At 31.9% G+C, this 16,663-nt stretch overlaps 1 protein-coding gene and 1 long non-coding RNA gene across 19 annotated transcripts in view; both read left to right on the top strand.

Moving 5' to 3' along the window:
• LOC145289209 (talin-1-like) overlaps window positions 1-16,663 on the top strand; it is a 617,531-nt gene that overhangs the window by 313,841 nt on the left and 287,027 nt on the right. The gene's annotated exons all lie outside the window — the stretch shown is intronic.
• Window positions 13,986-16,197, top strand: LOC145289198 (uncharacterized). Its single transcript, XR_013869304.1, has 2 exons — window positions 13,986-14,772; window positions 14,983-16,197. It is a non-coding gene; the product is annotated as an uncharacterized LOC145289198 (long non-coding RNA).

Genomic DNA, 16,663 nt, shown 5'->3' on the forward strand with positions numbered 1-16,663 from the left:
CTCATTTAGAATGCAAGAAAGGAAGGAGGTAAAATTATGCTACCACCATTTAAAATAATAAACACCAAATGAATCGCACTAGATTTAGCTTATGCGCTTAGTAGAGAGTCATAGTGAAAATATGATTACTACAACTGCTACTACTACTACTATTACTAATAATAATGATATATAGGCTCCAAAACTATTGCTTAGAATTTCACCAAATTTTACATTAAGAGCCTTTGTGTGCTAGATGTAATAAAATTAACAATACTAATTATAATCAAACCCTCAACAAGAGTTAAACTAGTTTTCAAAACTTCTCAGGATGATTTCATGATTCAAAACGCTATATCATAGTTTCAAGATAATATTTTTAAAACCCTTTCTATTTTATTTTGTCTTTAATTTTTTACTTTATTAATAATTGTTTTGGTTTCATTACATAACCTTCCCAAATTATTCCTGAATTTGTGTAACAAAAAAAAAAAAAAAACCCAAAAAAAACCCTGAATACTTTTGGGGATAAAACATGATTGTAGTGTTAGCACCTGTAAGTTTTAGCACAAGAGATGCATTTTATTTATCTGTAAATTTTTCAGTTACATTGTTTAGGGCAGGTGTCTTCTACCAGATATTATAGATGGTATGTACTGTTCTGGGATTTGATTATAAATCGTTGATTAGGAGCATATTGAGTTGACTAATTGAGACTAAAACTTTCAAATATCCTTGACATTTTTATGCATCCTTCCACCATACCATCTGGACAGGTCTTCTTCACTCTGACTGTTGATTTTTGTGTGTGTGTGTGTGTGTGTGTGTGTCCATACAGTGTTAACATTTTCCAACTAGAAATAATATAAGTGTCATCTTTACTAAAAGATTGCTTGTTCTAATATGCTTTCTTTACTGCACACATAGCTTGCAATATCTTAGTTTGAAAGAAGGCAATTTCTTTTTCATAATGTCTATGTAACACGTCCAAGACCATATAGTACTTCTGGTGGTACATATGTGTTGTTAATCTCGGCTTTTATCCGATATGATTTGTGGTTTTAAATGAGGACTAGACTGTTCTTATTGAAATTTGACCATCTAAGACCTATGCGGTTTCATTGGAATCATGTGCAATGGAAATCACATGTACTTAGTAGTTAAATTCATCAACGCGGAATGTAGTCTCTTTATTGTTTCGGTTCTGTTGGTTTTGTCTGTAGTTATGCATTTTATCTTTGAGTAGTTAAATTTCATATTTATTTTAACCATTTTTAGACTTTGCGGATCAAGAAATATCTTGTTGCTTCTTCTTGGAGTAATGTCCTTAGAATAATTCGGATTTGATATTCTACAAACTTGATTTACATTTATTTTTTACTTGAAGAACGATTACCATAATTGTAACACAGAAAAGAACTGACAAACGATCCTTTTGTTTAGCTATTTAATCTTTATCCATCTTGATCATTGTTTCTCTATCTGCCATAAAAAAAGGCTTTGGAGTTCTTGTATATACTAAGAGACTGATACACCTTTTATAAGTTCAAGTTTTATTACAGAAAGGATGCACATTCAAATTCCTTAATCTCCACGTTTATTCATTCAGACAATTTCTTCTTTTCCTTTTTCTTCTTTTCCTTTTTCTTCTTTTCCTTTTTCTTTTCCTTTTTCTTTTTCTTTTTCACACCTGTTAACAACTTTGCCGTTTGCTTTTTGTCTTGCCTCTTCTTCCTTTCTTCATTCACCTATGTTGCACGAGTGCACTTGTACCTGCCAAGAACTCACATTCATGAAACTGTTTCCTCATTCAAATTGCTTGGCTTTGTAATCAATATGGATTCTACATTTCTTAAAGGAAGTGAGGAAAAAATCTTTTCAGAACATGTTTTCATTTTTTATCAATAAATTTTATTAAGTAGGACTTTTAAGTGGAATTATCTCTTTTTTTTTTTTTCTCTATCATCTTTTTTTTTTCTTTTAAAGTTTTTCTGATTTCTATTCTTTTACTTATAATCATCAGTTGACCATTTTTTTTTTTTTTTTTTTACCTCCCTTTCTTTTGCATCTTCGTTTCTATATAAATTGATTTGCTAACCTTGCATCCATCTACTAAAAAATCTTTGGGCATAATATTTTTCTGCGTACCCATATGGCTGTTCAAGTTAGCTACATTAATTAGGATATTCAGATTTTAGCTAAATGTTGATTTGTATATGTGGTTTGAATCATGAAATTAGTTACAGTTACTGCCACAATGACGATTCTGCAAGGATGAAGCAAGTCCTGTGGATAATAATAAAACTATTATAATTAAATAATTATGTATGTATATTGTAAAATGAGTAGAAATAGTCGTTTGAATTGAAAAAAAATTTTTTTTTCTGTTTTGAAACATTCAGAACATTTAATTATATTCTTAATTCTGATAGTCTATTTACTATTTAGCTATTATTCTAACTTTTGTTTGAATTTAAAGGAATTTATATCTATAATATGAAGCTGAATGTGTGTGTATGTGTGTGGTAACGAATAGGCTCCTATATGGTTGACTATTTTAAAAAACTGATTACATATAATGATAGAAGATGTATCGAGACACAGGAATGGGTATTTTGATCTGGCAGAACGGTGGTTCATTAAAATTGTGGGGTCTGTGTTCGTGCCTGGTCCACAAAGTATGGAAATAAAAAATAAAAAAAATAAAAAGAAAACGTTTACAAGTATTTTTGATATAGATGTACATAAGAATACTTTGATAAGTATGTTTTAATTTAAATAGGGATGGTATAATAAAACTGTGGGGTCTGCGTTGGCGCCTGGCTTCCATAGAATGGAAATAGGCACAAACTTTAATAAAGACTTTTCATATCTATCTACGTAGGTATGCTTTGATAATTATGTTTCAGTTTGAAGAAATATGGTATAATAAAATTATGGGGTGTTCGTTCACGCCTGACCTCCATAGAATGGAAATATGTCACAAAGTTTAACTAGGTCTTTTATTATAGATCCACAGAATACTGTGATAAGTGTTTCAGTGTGAACAGATATGGTATAATAAATTATGGGGTTTATCTATTTTTACTTTCATCATATTTTTCTTTGGTTTTGATACCCCCAAATTCGAAGCTATCTCATTACAACCCTTCCTTTTCATAACCTATCATACTTTCATAAATCAGAGTCCATTTTCTGTAGGCTGTTTTTGAACCCAGTCAACGACGGGTACTTTTACTAGTAAAATATAATGTTAGAAGCATTTTTAGTTCATTACAATATTGTAATCTAAATATAACCCACATTGAATATGTACAGAAGAAGCAAAACTCACAGCTATGTCATTGGCACAAAAAAACATGGTTACATGCCCGAACAAAATGTGTACATGGACAACCATAACAAAATACTTGATTATGAAATGAACACCCAAAGAAGGAGAGCAGGAGTCTGTGTCAAAACTTATGGCATACAACAATGAAGAAATCAATATGTAGATATGATGTCAACTAAATACAGTTACATGGTATAATAAATGTTAAAAAATACACACAGAAATGGATATGTAAAATACCCATTACAAACATATGGGTAATACAGATATGTTTAATGTATGCACTCGGATAATGATGTAACCGATAATTATGTAAATATGGAGTTACATGGCGCACAATGTTGGAAAATATGCAATAGCAATAATATATGTAACGTATATAATCATGTGTTAGAGATAAACATGTAATGTAGATATATATATTTAATATATGAAGAAAGATGATGACATGAGAGACAGCACCAAGAAAGAAACATGATAGTTAATCTTCAGCTAATGACCTTGTAAGATGTTAATATTATTCTTTGGGTTGATATGCCATTAAATTAGCTGTAACACTTTGACTGTTTAATAGTCTTTTCTATCACAAGTTGGCAAGCACAAAAGTTTTCCGTTTTTACACGATCCTCAGTATGCATTTCGATGAGAGGAATTTCAAACTGTCTCATCTGCCAAAATTAAATTTTTTTTTATTACTCACTTTCAACTCGCTTTCATATGAAATTCATGATTACAGCATGCTAAACCTATTCATTGTCTTCATACATACATTTCAAAAAAGTAGTGTTTTACTAAAACAACGATTACTATTCAAAAGCTTTATAACAAAGTTAGGAATGAAATATATATTTACTATTTTTGTTTCAAATAGTCAAAATAGCAAAACTTTCAGTCTTTTTCTTTGGGTTGATATGCCCTTAAATCTGCTTTAATACTTCGATTTTAATAGTTGTTATAGTTTGTCTCTTTTGTGTCTGTACTTGGCAGGCATAAAAATCTTTTTTATCTTTGCTTACACGATTTCCAGTTTCAAATACTCGTAGTTTTCATCACAGACCTACACCTGTATTTGGGGTACTTAATCATATATTTAATATATCTTGTAAGTCAGTATTAATGATTTTATTTATTTCTTTTTCCATCCATTCCCCAACTAATATGTTTAATATCTCATCCAGTGGCTTCTGTTATGCCTTAATTCGTCAACCAATAAATTCTAACTCTTCCAATAAATCTCATATGACAGATATTGACTTGGGAAAAAAAATCTATTTTTCTGCTGTTTTAAAGTTCTGTATCCACATTTGTTAAATATTGATAGAATGTAATACAATTGCTTACTTTTAGTACTCTTTTCACAATTGAAGACTGGCAACCATTGTCTTAGGCAATTCTGTTGCTTTTTATCATCAGACTGATTGAAGTGATACCACTACAACTGATGTTATCTTTGTTTTCTAGTCTACTTGCATTACTCTGTCTTTAGTCTATTGTACTATGTAATCTTTAGCTGGAAAGAAGCTAAATACATTCATAACTTTCCAAAAGTACAAGTTAAAATAAAAGCAAACAGTCCACTGTTTGTGATGGTCACGACTATACCATCTACACTTATTTTAACTTGAAATCTTATATAATCCTCAGTATGACCTTAAAGTGTATTTGGTGGTGAAACCTTAATTTGGAAGCTTGGAGAAGTGTAGAATTACCCCTTGTTACTGTTACTCCCAGGTCCACTCTGACCCCGGAGTGATATTTATCTGGGTCCTATCTATGAATTAAATGAAGTTTATCATGGGCATGACACTCAAATGTCTTTGGCAATGTGTTCTTCTCTACGCCACCTAGAATTCATATATCTACCTTTTTTTCTGCTTACCCTATTTTGCAAACTAATCAACTACTCAAGCTCCCTCAACCAGCCTGTAAAGTCTATCAAGCCAAGGACAAGTACAAATTTCCAAATAGAAATAGCAAACGATTCTGGGCTGTGGTCATCTGTCCTGACCAGACACTGGCTGGTTAATTAAGATTGAGTTAAGGAAATGTAATATTTGTTTCATTTTGCTATAAGGAGATTGTGACATATTAAAAGGAAAAGTTTTCTTTGTTTAATTGCATGATAGAATCGTTTTTTTTGTTTTTTGTTTTTTTTAAATAATTTTAGTATTGAGAATAATAATGCAAAACTAAAATTGAATGAGCTAATTATGAGACAAACTGTTGCCTTTTCATCTTGTCCTCTTCACTTTACCTTTTGAAGAGACAACGGTCTATGGGTGAGCTGGATTGGGGTCAGGCTCATACGACTGGTTGCCAAAATTTTGCTATTGTATGGTGGGCAGGATAAAGAGGGGAGGTTGGCACTTTCACAATGTGTTTATTCATGCAGTGAATGCACCCAATTACCATCTCTCTTTTATGGACCTGTCTGTAATTGACTTGGAGCTCTACTACCTCCATGCGCTCTTTCAGTATATGTCTCATTCAAACACAAAACGAAACCAATGATATACCATCTGACTTAGATATATATATATATATATATATATATATATATATATATATATGAAGGTCCAAAAGTAATGCATCCTGTTTTTTAACTTGAATAAATATTAAATAAAAGAAAAAAAGTAAAGAGCTATGAAGACGGGAGTGATGGAGTGATACTATTAAAACGAATGACTTTTTGTGTTCCAAAATTTATTTTTCTACATATTTACCATCATTCTCAATGCACGTTGGCCAGCAATGGAGTGGTGGTTGTGCATGCGCATCCGGAGTGTGCTTTGTCACTCACATCTGTTGTCTTTCTGAAATTGCTGAACCCTCTCCTGTTTGTGCTGACATTAAGTACATTGGCTTCGTAAACATTCAGTAGACACCGGTGAATGCTGACCAATTCAATTTTTTCTGCATGGAGGAATTGAATGATGCATCTGCTTCTGACGTACCTCCATGACAGGGATTGCATTCTTAGTCTCACATCATCAATATCTGCAACAGAGATGAAACTTTCAAATCATGAATACATAAGTTCAATCATCATAACAATGCAGTTTGCAATCCCCTCTCATCCATTCGGGTGGAATAAAGAATAGGAGGTGTTACTTTTGGAAAGCTCTTTGTGTGTGTGTGTGTGTGTGTGTGTGTGTGTGTGTGTGTGTGGTTGCATTCAGTTATTCACATGATAACTGACAATTTCTCAACTTTTATTCTAGAAAAATACAAGGTGAAAAATTGTCAGTCACCTATCATTGTTGAGTGTCTCCACTACTTAAATTTACATAGGTCTGTCACTAATAACTAATGCCATTATTTATAAAATCACTGCTTTTCGGTGGACACGATTTTTGTATAAGTGATACATAACCAAATATCAAGGTCTTTTGTTCGACATGTAAAGAAAGTAGAATGTTAGGAAGATCTCCATCATTGCAGTAATTCTAAGAGCAATCGGATTCATGAAAAAAAATTCAAAAACTACCTGGCAAATATACCCGATGAACCAAGAGCAAGAAAGATACAAACAATTACACTTAAAGGGATGGTTAGAATCTTAAAAAGATCTCTTAATTAGATTGTATGAAATAACAGGTAGGATGCCCTATCACCAACTCGAGAAAAAAAAAAAAAAAAATTTAAGAATACAATTATTAAACGGAACATTGTATAATTATCTTGCGGCTGAGAACATAGAAAATCCTGTAAGAAGAGATGAGATCCAATCAAGAATTACTTTTCCATTTGTTCATTTTCTATGTTCGCTGCCTGGTAGAAAATTATACAAAAAGATTTTATTTGATAATTGTATTACATATGCAAAACTTGTGTCCATCAGAAAGTAGTGAGATATATATCAATGTTGAAACAGTTAACAAAATCAGAAAATTTTTAGACTAATCTCTGATTCCAAAAACGATTCTTTGAAATCAAATAAAATTGAGCATAATTTTTTATTGTTGGTATTAATGATAAAATGATAAATATTGTTTTTAAACTACCAGTAAAATTATTGAAACTCTTATCTATATATTAAGTGTGTTATTTTTTGTGTCACACTTACATCCGAGTCATTTGTTATGGACTTTCATTTGTTATGGACTTTCATCTCTTGTAATAAATAATTTTACTAAGAATTCTTCATAAGTTTTGGTTTCGGTTTTGATTATAGCTGATGGCACTTATATATAGATATAATTTTTTTTTTTTTTTTTGCATAAGTTTTTGTTTTGCTTTCAATTAAAACTGATGCACCCATGTTATATGGATATATATTTTTTGGGAAATCGTAACTTTATATGTAAATATCAATAGAACATTAACTCAATAATGATATATACGAAATCTGCAAGGATTACAATATATTAAAGCGTACTTTATGATCTGGGTGTCCTTGCTAGTTTAGATAGATACTTTTGCAGTTTTAACAAAAGAGCTACAATAATATCATAGCGTCTCTGTTTACGCTGAACATCTACAGAATGCCAACATTAATATATTACATATGAATGCGTTTGCTGTGGAATTTTCACAGGTTCCACTAGTATAATATAATTATTTTTTTTCTTTTAATAAAAAACACTATTTTCTTTAAGGTGGCCCAAAAATATCCATAAATTGTTTGTCAATAAGAAATTTATTCAGTGTCAGATATCCAATCTGTCATATAAATTCATAGGAAAATATCTGTCCCTAACCCTCAGTGTTAAAAAAAATCTGCATTTGATGAGTCTAATTCTCTGGTAGGTAAAATGCATAAAATCTTATTGCATGAAAGGAAATTAATAGATCTACAAGTTTCCCAAAATGTATTTTATTCTTTATAACTGACAGGTGATAAAAAAAGAAAAAAAATTATCTATTTTTATTGATAGTGTTCAAGTGCAAAAAAAATGATTTTGTAACAAAGAAAAAAAAAAAACTTGATGTAAGCAAATTGTTAGTGGATTCTTTTTTTATAAATAACTTTGGTATATTTCTATCTTAAATCTCAGTGTTCTTTTTAGAAAAAAAGCTTTTAATGAGAGAAGTTCCAGATATCAGAATTTTTTTTACATAAATGAACTTAAATCAATGTGACTTAAATGAACTCTTTTACTATGGGATCTATAGCCGTGCATGTGATTACTTTTATGCTGTGGTTCTGTTTTCTCAGGCATTTTTGTTATTGGAATCTGGAATTTAGAACCTTGTATTGGAATTGAGGTGAGGTATATAAGCGTTACTATTATTAGCCAAGAACAAATTGTTTCCATACTCGGGGTACTCTAAAGTTTTTCCAAGAATGGTCCTCAAGAATGAGTTTTAAGTGGGTACAAATATTGATATTCTCACAGCTTTTATACTCATTTCAAATAACATTTTTCAGTTCATACACTGTTACATGTTCGTCTTTCTGAAATGCCACATAAATGTCAATGTATGAAACTATACAATCAAATATGGAATTTTTAAATAACCCTTTCTTTGGCTTTACCCTGTGAACTTCGATATTCTATATATACCGACCCCAAAACTCTCATCCACTCTATGTGGCCATACTATTGAAACTTTCTCCTTTACACACATATTCCTATACTGTCCATATCTAAACTTCGTACCCATGATATCTGTCATATCATTCTCATGTCTTTTCTCCCCATACAACATGTCCTCAATCCTCACTGGCCAGCTTTCACATCTATATATCACCACACTGTGTACAGATGCCTGATAGACTCTTCAGACTTTTCCCTCCGTCGGCAGTGGTAGCATTAAGCTGATTAATAACTGTAAAAATTCCCCGACTTACTCCATCCACTCCTAATTCTAACTCTATCACACTAGCACTTGCTACCCCTCCAGTGATAACAAAATTTCTGAACAACCTCAATAACTTTGCCATCCACACATATTTTCTCCATATTTTAGTTTGTATTCATCTCTATCTCTTGACTTACACTTTTTGCACACAAACTTATCGTTTCTTAACTGTCACTACGCTTCTTATATCACAGAAAATTGCATCCAACTCTCTTACCAAAATAAAATAAAACATTGTTTATAGATTCCTCCCAATGCAATTATAAGCACCATACTGATTGTAAACAATTCATTGTTCTGGAGGAGGAGATAGATTCATAGCTTTCCTCTGAATATTTATATATAAATAAAATGTTTGCACACCCATAACTTCTGTGAGCAGCTACAAAGTGTCAATTTTGTTTATAGACACACCAGGTGATGGAGACATTAGCAGTGATTAGGAAGTCGAGCATGCAGTATGCTCTACCAACTTGAGAAAATTCAAACTTCACATATTATAAGAATAAGAAGTGTTTAAGTATTAAGAAATGGAGTAGAAAATATTTTTTCACTTTTCCAATAGTTTGTGATATCTTGACAAAACTGGAAAGATTAACTACTTAGGACATGTTTGATCTTAATAGATTTGACAAAATTACTTAAACATAGTTTCGCTTATTCCATAGTTTGTATTGAAGCATTTTCAGTCCATAGATTTGTTGTTTATGCTAACCTAAAAATAACTTTTTACCTGGTGAATTATTCAACTCTGCAAATTTTGAGTAAAAACTAAGAACTTCAATCCAACACCCCCACTGCAATTACTAGTTGTAATGCCGCAATTTTCAGACACTTTTAGTTGTAGGAACATTTTTGTATATTTATGCACTTATGTTGTTATGTAGATAAATCAAAAAATATTCACACCCAATGTAATCATGATAAAACTAGCATATCAAACGTAATCATTTTATTTAAATCTGCTCTTTACAAAAGAAAACCACCTTGTTGCAAATGTCCTGATTCTTGTTTTTTCGTTTTTATTTGTTTTTATTTGTGATATATTAGATGACTTAGCCTATGTTGTCTGAGTGTCAAATATGTTGAACATAAATTTATTTGCACACACACACACACACACACACACACACACACACACACACACACACACACACACACACACACACACACATTATTTATATACATATAAGCAAGCCATCCGGCATTGCCCGGTCATAAAAATTTGCTTAAATGTGATATTTAACTTATGCAGATTTTGTATTTATTATTATAGAGCCAATTGTATTATATTGTACCCAATATATAGTGGTGATTTCAAGTTTCAAAACCTATTTGGGTGCCATCAGCTAAAATTGAAACTAAATCATTTAGCTCTCTAGTAGTATTTGCTACTATCTGAATTAATGGCACAGACATATCAAAACTCGACAGATTAGCGCAGTTAAATGTATATTTGCGCATTCATAGAGCAGACATATTACATAGAACTATGCCGGCCAAGTTCGAATTTTTCAATTTTACCTCTTAGCAGCTTTTTTTTTTTTCTTTTTTTTTTTTTCTAAAATCAAATGGATTTTGTTTCACGAGTCTAAATACCCTATATATCAAGTTTCAAGTTTGTAGACCAAAAGTTGTCAGAGTAATTTGGTAGAAACCATTCCACAGAGATTTATTCTAACTGCAGCTCCAAATGCTATGCAATTATGCATAATGTAGAAAATGTGCACTGAGAGAACTGCACATAATAATGAAATAAAATGAAGTATCCAATAAGAAAACACACCCCCCGCCAAAAACAACGAACAATGAATTAATAAAATTCTTTTTAAAGAAATATACAAATTAGTTATCCTTTTTGAAGTTGTTGTTATATTCACGTCTAAGTATATAAGGACGTTGTATTCACTTTTAAAATAGAAAAGTGGGCTATTAATATCAATGTCAGTATGACAAATAACTTTATATATGTTTGTGTGTGTATGTATATATATATATATATATATATATATATATTCATATCTCAAAAATCTCTGGCCTTGATGGAGGGGAGACTAAAATTTTCTGCTATGGTTTCTAATGATCTGAAATAACAGCAAGGGGAGACTTTTCCAAATATTTCTCATGTTATATCTCTCCTCTTTTGGAAAGAGGGTACGATTATGAATATCTCCAGTATCAAATAATCCTTACTGTGAAATTTACTTTATGTATGAAGATATTTTATGGCTGTAAAAAAGTGCCAAAAATAGGCTCTGGATGATAGATGATCCCTTTCATGTGTGATCTTAAGGGCAAATGTCATATAGCCTACTATAGAATTCAGGTCATTACCTTTTCAACGAGCCTTCATTTGTTAAATTCTGATCAATAGTAAGATTACGAACTATAAAACAAACAAAGTGATATATACTGGTAGCCAAATGGAATATTGAAATGCTCATATCTTTAGTTCTATGGGGCTAAACTACATGAAACCTTGCAGGCTTTTTGAAAATTATAGTACTATTCTATTTGAATTCAACCAATCCGAGAAGCCAGGAAGATTTTGTGTGGATTGCAGCCACAATTTAAATAGTGTCTGAAAACATACTTATAGAGAGTGGACTAGAGGCCGATCACCTCTGGTCGGGTCTGCATGAGGAGGAAAGTCTGATGTTGCAAGACCCCGAAACGTTCCTAGGATCCTCGCTACAACATCACTGACGACACTCTCCAACGTTCTACTATGGAGAGTATAATTGAACTATGGTTAAAATTTTATGACAATTGGTAAAAGAGAACCTATATTTTCAAACCAATAAAATATGCCCAAATTATATATATATATATATATATATATATATAATGTGTGTCCTGGCAGGCTAGCTTTAGTTTTGCTGCTTTGGGATGAATTTTGCTTAAGGCTTTTTATTTTTTTTGCTTGGTTTTCTCAACTGTGGCTTTGCTAGGCCACTAATATAAGCAAAATAACTATTTGCCATCCAGTAGATATTAATCTAGCTCTAGGTATTTTTTTAATGTATAACTTGCATTGCATATCTTTAATATAAATCATCTGTAATTATAAAAACTAATAGATTTCAATTAAATTACCTCCCTTGAAAACTAATGAACATATTTTAAGGTTTTGCTAATTTATCTTATATTTTTATTAAATCATTTTAATTACTGTTAATAATGACAAAACTGTGTGTATATATGACATTAAAATTACGCATTACAATATTGTGTGAGTTGTTGCTCTCTACTATATATAGAGTATTTTAAAAGAATATTAATTATTTAAATGAGTGATCTGTTTTGATAATATAGGTGAGATAAATGAAACAGTCATTTGCATTTATTAATTTATAAAATTTAAAGAGTTTTTTGTCTATTAGAAGTATCATCGATACAAGTTAGAAAATTCAAATTAGTTTCAACTTTAAAAGTTTAGTAAACATCAGCAAACATATTTCGAGTAACTCAAAAAAAAAAATCTGACTAAAATTAAACTTTGATTTTAAATGCTTGAATCTCCCTAATAACTGTACCTTAGCACAACTGTAACATTGCCAGTATAAATCTGCCAAATTAAATAAATGTACTTCATCCAAATCAGTAGTAGTATTAATACAATTTTCCTATATTTATGCAATATATAGATAATTGATTTTCATTTAAAAAGCAAATTTAAAGACATTCTGGTGATGTAGAAAAATAGATGACTCTAAGTCGGCAGCAAAGTGTCAGATAAAAAAATTGCATTATACTAAATTATTTTTTGCATAAAATAAAATCGTATTTTTTCATTGTTTTTAGTATTATAAAAATATACTACTTTATGAAATATTTATTAATTTCTTATGTTTTAGAAAAATAACATTTTTATATGACACTGTTTGCTGCATATTCGTGTCGCCTGTTCATCTGCATCAATGGAATTATTAGCCAACATTTTCTGTTAAAAACTAAAACTAAAAATGAATGTTATATATTTTATTTTTATGTTTTGGGATCCTTTAAGATGAGGCTTCATAACTTGTGCATTTTATTTGTTTATTTTTTGTGGACTGTTATTAAATTCATTACGTTGCGGTTAACCACCTGAAGAAGACCAGAGGATGAGTTAGGAGTTTTTGTTATAATACATTAAGTTATTAATGTCATTAATTCAGGAATGGTTAGATCTTATTTTAATATATCTGAGCTGCATCATTAGTTATGTCTCCATATTGAAGTGCACTAAAATTTTTGGCATGCATATATATATATATATATATATAAAACTTTTTTCTTTGTATTCTTTCCCCTGACCAATCAATTTTGACATTTAGAAAAAAAAAGAAAATTGCTGATTATCAGGGAGATATGTGCATGTGTCTGGCAGTTCAGAGTGGAATTTCATCCTTTCCCTCGGAATTTTGTGATAGCACAGAAAAAGTTGAAAAGCATCCATTTACTTGGAATCTTCTATTACTACCATCCCCTACTTCACTGTTGATGATTTTCTTGTAACTAAAGTGTTTGGTAGGGTGGGGGTGTAGAGATGGGAGAGAATTTTTGTTGGAAAAGTTAGGTCAGTTGGGTTAAAAAAAATAACAATTGAGTAAAAAAAGTATGGAATGACAATGGTAATTCTCCTCATCATATTCCAATTATGAGGCATTAGATGCTTTGTTTGCTAGTTTGTATTTTTTGTTTCCATCCTTCCCTTTTCCTCATCCCTTTCTTTTCTTTGTTAACTTGTTGGACATTGAAGATTACAATGAATTAGAAAAGGCCGCTCACCACCAGATTTTTTTTTCTCTGAATTGAAAAAAAAAATAAATAAATAACGCCAGCAAATTTTATTTTGAAGATTATTAATTTTTTTGAGTATTCGTCATTAATTTGTTTTACTTTTCCTATGTCAGTTATGATTCTTTGAGTTGTATTGCTCAGACACCTATTTTTATAAATAGGTTGTGATGCCATGCATAGTAACATGTTTTTGTCAAATATAAACAATTTTCCGGATTCAAATAAGATAATAAAGATTTTTTTTTAAATATAAAAGTGGTCATTTGTTCCCAAACTCTGTTTTGGGATTTAAAAAAAAAAAATATCATGCTGAAGAAACAACAATTGCACAGAAAATTGTGCCTGAAAACGAACATGAATGGCACATGAATGGCATAAAGTAGCGAACAAAATGAGGATACGCAAAGTGTATGTAAACATTTTATTACAAGAAGGTAACATATACAATGATACAAATTACATCTATCAGTCTTTTTCTTATCACTTGTCAGCATCTGTCTTGTACTGCTCTGATGTTTCCAACTTGCATAACAGAAGTAAAAAAGGGAGGAGGTATCCGCCTAAAATAGAAAAGGAGTTAGGACCCCCATCCTGATCATATTTCTATCATCCTAACAAAAATGTACTATTAAAGTGAATATTAAATATGTACAGAGCAAAGGGAATGAGTTATTGATACAGAAAAGCAATATTTGAAATGATTACATATCACTGAGAAAACGATATTCTTGCAGTCAGGAAATATGGAATGTCCAGTTACGTTTTTTAGATGATTACTGACAGATTTCTAAGTTTGAAGAATATCTTCAATTATATATATGTATGGAACATCAAATCATTTTTTTTTTTTTTTTTTTTTAAGGTAAAAAGTGGATTTTCAATCGTTCAGAAATCTATTAATATTACAGTTAACAAAGTCTGGAATCCATATTAAATAAAGAAGTAGTCAACCACCTCAACAGAAACAACCTTCTTAGTGACACGCAATATGGTTTCCGCTCTGCAAGATCTACAGCAGATGTGCTAATGGTTATATCACGCAGGATTAGTGAATCTCTTGACAAAGGTTTCCTTTCCAGGGCAATTGCTTTTGACATCGATAAGGTATAGCATAAGGGCCTACTTCACAAGATTTCCAGCTACGGTATTACTGGACATTTTTTCTGAATCATTAAATCATTTCTCTCTGATAGGTTCATAAGAGTAGTGGTTGATGGGCAGAAATCAGAGGCCCACAGTATTAATGCTGGAGTCCCTCAGGGGTCCATCCTGGGTCCAACTCTCTTCCTGATCTACATCAATGATCTCCCAAAACACATACTTAAATCATTCGTTGACATCTATGCTGATGACACAACCATCTATGGCAACACATCAAAGGCCGTAAATGACAAAGTTCTCTCTAATTCTCTCTCCTCTGATCTTGAGCACGTGGTACAATGGGGGAGGAGGTGGCTGGTCACTTTTAATGCATCCAAAACCAAGCTTCTATCCTTACATCATCAACGCTCTGATCCCCATCTGGCATCAATTGAAATGGATGGCTCTAGTCTGGGAGAGGCCCCATGTTTTAACAAGCTTCTGGGTTTGACCTTTACTCCTTATCTAAAATGGAACACGTACATCAAATCTGTTGCCAGGGACGCTGGGAAAATGGTGGGATCCTTCTACCGCTCCAGAAGATATCTCACTACTGATGCAATTCTCTATCTGTATAAAAGCCAAGTACGTCCAAGGATGGAGTACTGCTGCTACATCTGGGCAGGAGCTGCTAAAAACAGCCTATCCTGCCTTGACAGAGTACAAAATAGACTTTGTGGTTTAGTGGGGATGCCCTTTTCTCTTCCATACAGCCTCTCTCCCACAGAAGAGACGTTGCAAGCCTGTCTTTGTTTTATCGCTATTTCCATGGCTGGTGCTCGTCTGAGCTCCAATCCCTTGCCCCCCCCTCGCCAATCTTTCACGAGAAACACCCGTCCGCCTGAAACTACTATCAATAATTTTCCCCACTCTTTATCTGTGCCTAAATCCAAACGTAGATTCCATGAGCAAAGCTTCTTTCTTAGAACTGCACGCCAGTGGAACTCTCTGCCGCTTGCCTGTTTCCCACCTGACTACAACTTGGACATCTTCAAGTCCAATATAAACAAACTCCTGACAAACCGCCCCCTTAAGTAAGACACTATCAAAACCCCCAATACTAATGATTACTACAATACTATCTCATTGATTACTGTACACGCAATAACCCTTATCCCTGGGTGACCTTCGGGCCTTGATAAGTGGTGACCCCCCCCCCCCATGTAAAAAAAAAAAGAAAAAAAAAGTCGTTTTCTAAACCAACTTCATTCTGAAATGATTAATTTTAGTTGTACTACATTCTTTTGGAATTCAGGCGTTGTGTTCCTTGGATGGAAAAATCTGATTGTCCAGATGTCTGTAGTTTCTATATGAATCCGATTCAAATTACTGCTTAGAAGCTCAATATCTTGTATATAGTAGAGCGCAATTATATATGTTAAACGATTTATAAAATCATATATAAAATACTATACTCAAATTTATTTGGCCCAAAATAGCAAAGTGCTACAAACTATATCAAGAGACTGATAAAAGATATTTAATCTACATAAAGTCTAAATGTTTGTAAAGTTCATTTTAAACTTGGACATAGTAGTCATCATTGCAGCCTCCTCTGGCATGTTGAAGCAGAACAGAGAATGTTGCTTTTCTTCTACTGAGATGAAAACAACGGTGAGT

Source organism: Euprymna scolopes, chromosome 2, assembly GCF_053919585.1.
Source record: "Euprymna scolopes isolate OS-2025 chromosome 2, ASM5391958v1, whole genome shotgun sequence".
Taxonomy (NCBI): Eukaryota; Metazoa; Mollusca; class Cephalopoda; order Sepiida; family Sepiolidae; genus Euprymna; species Euprymna scolopes.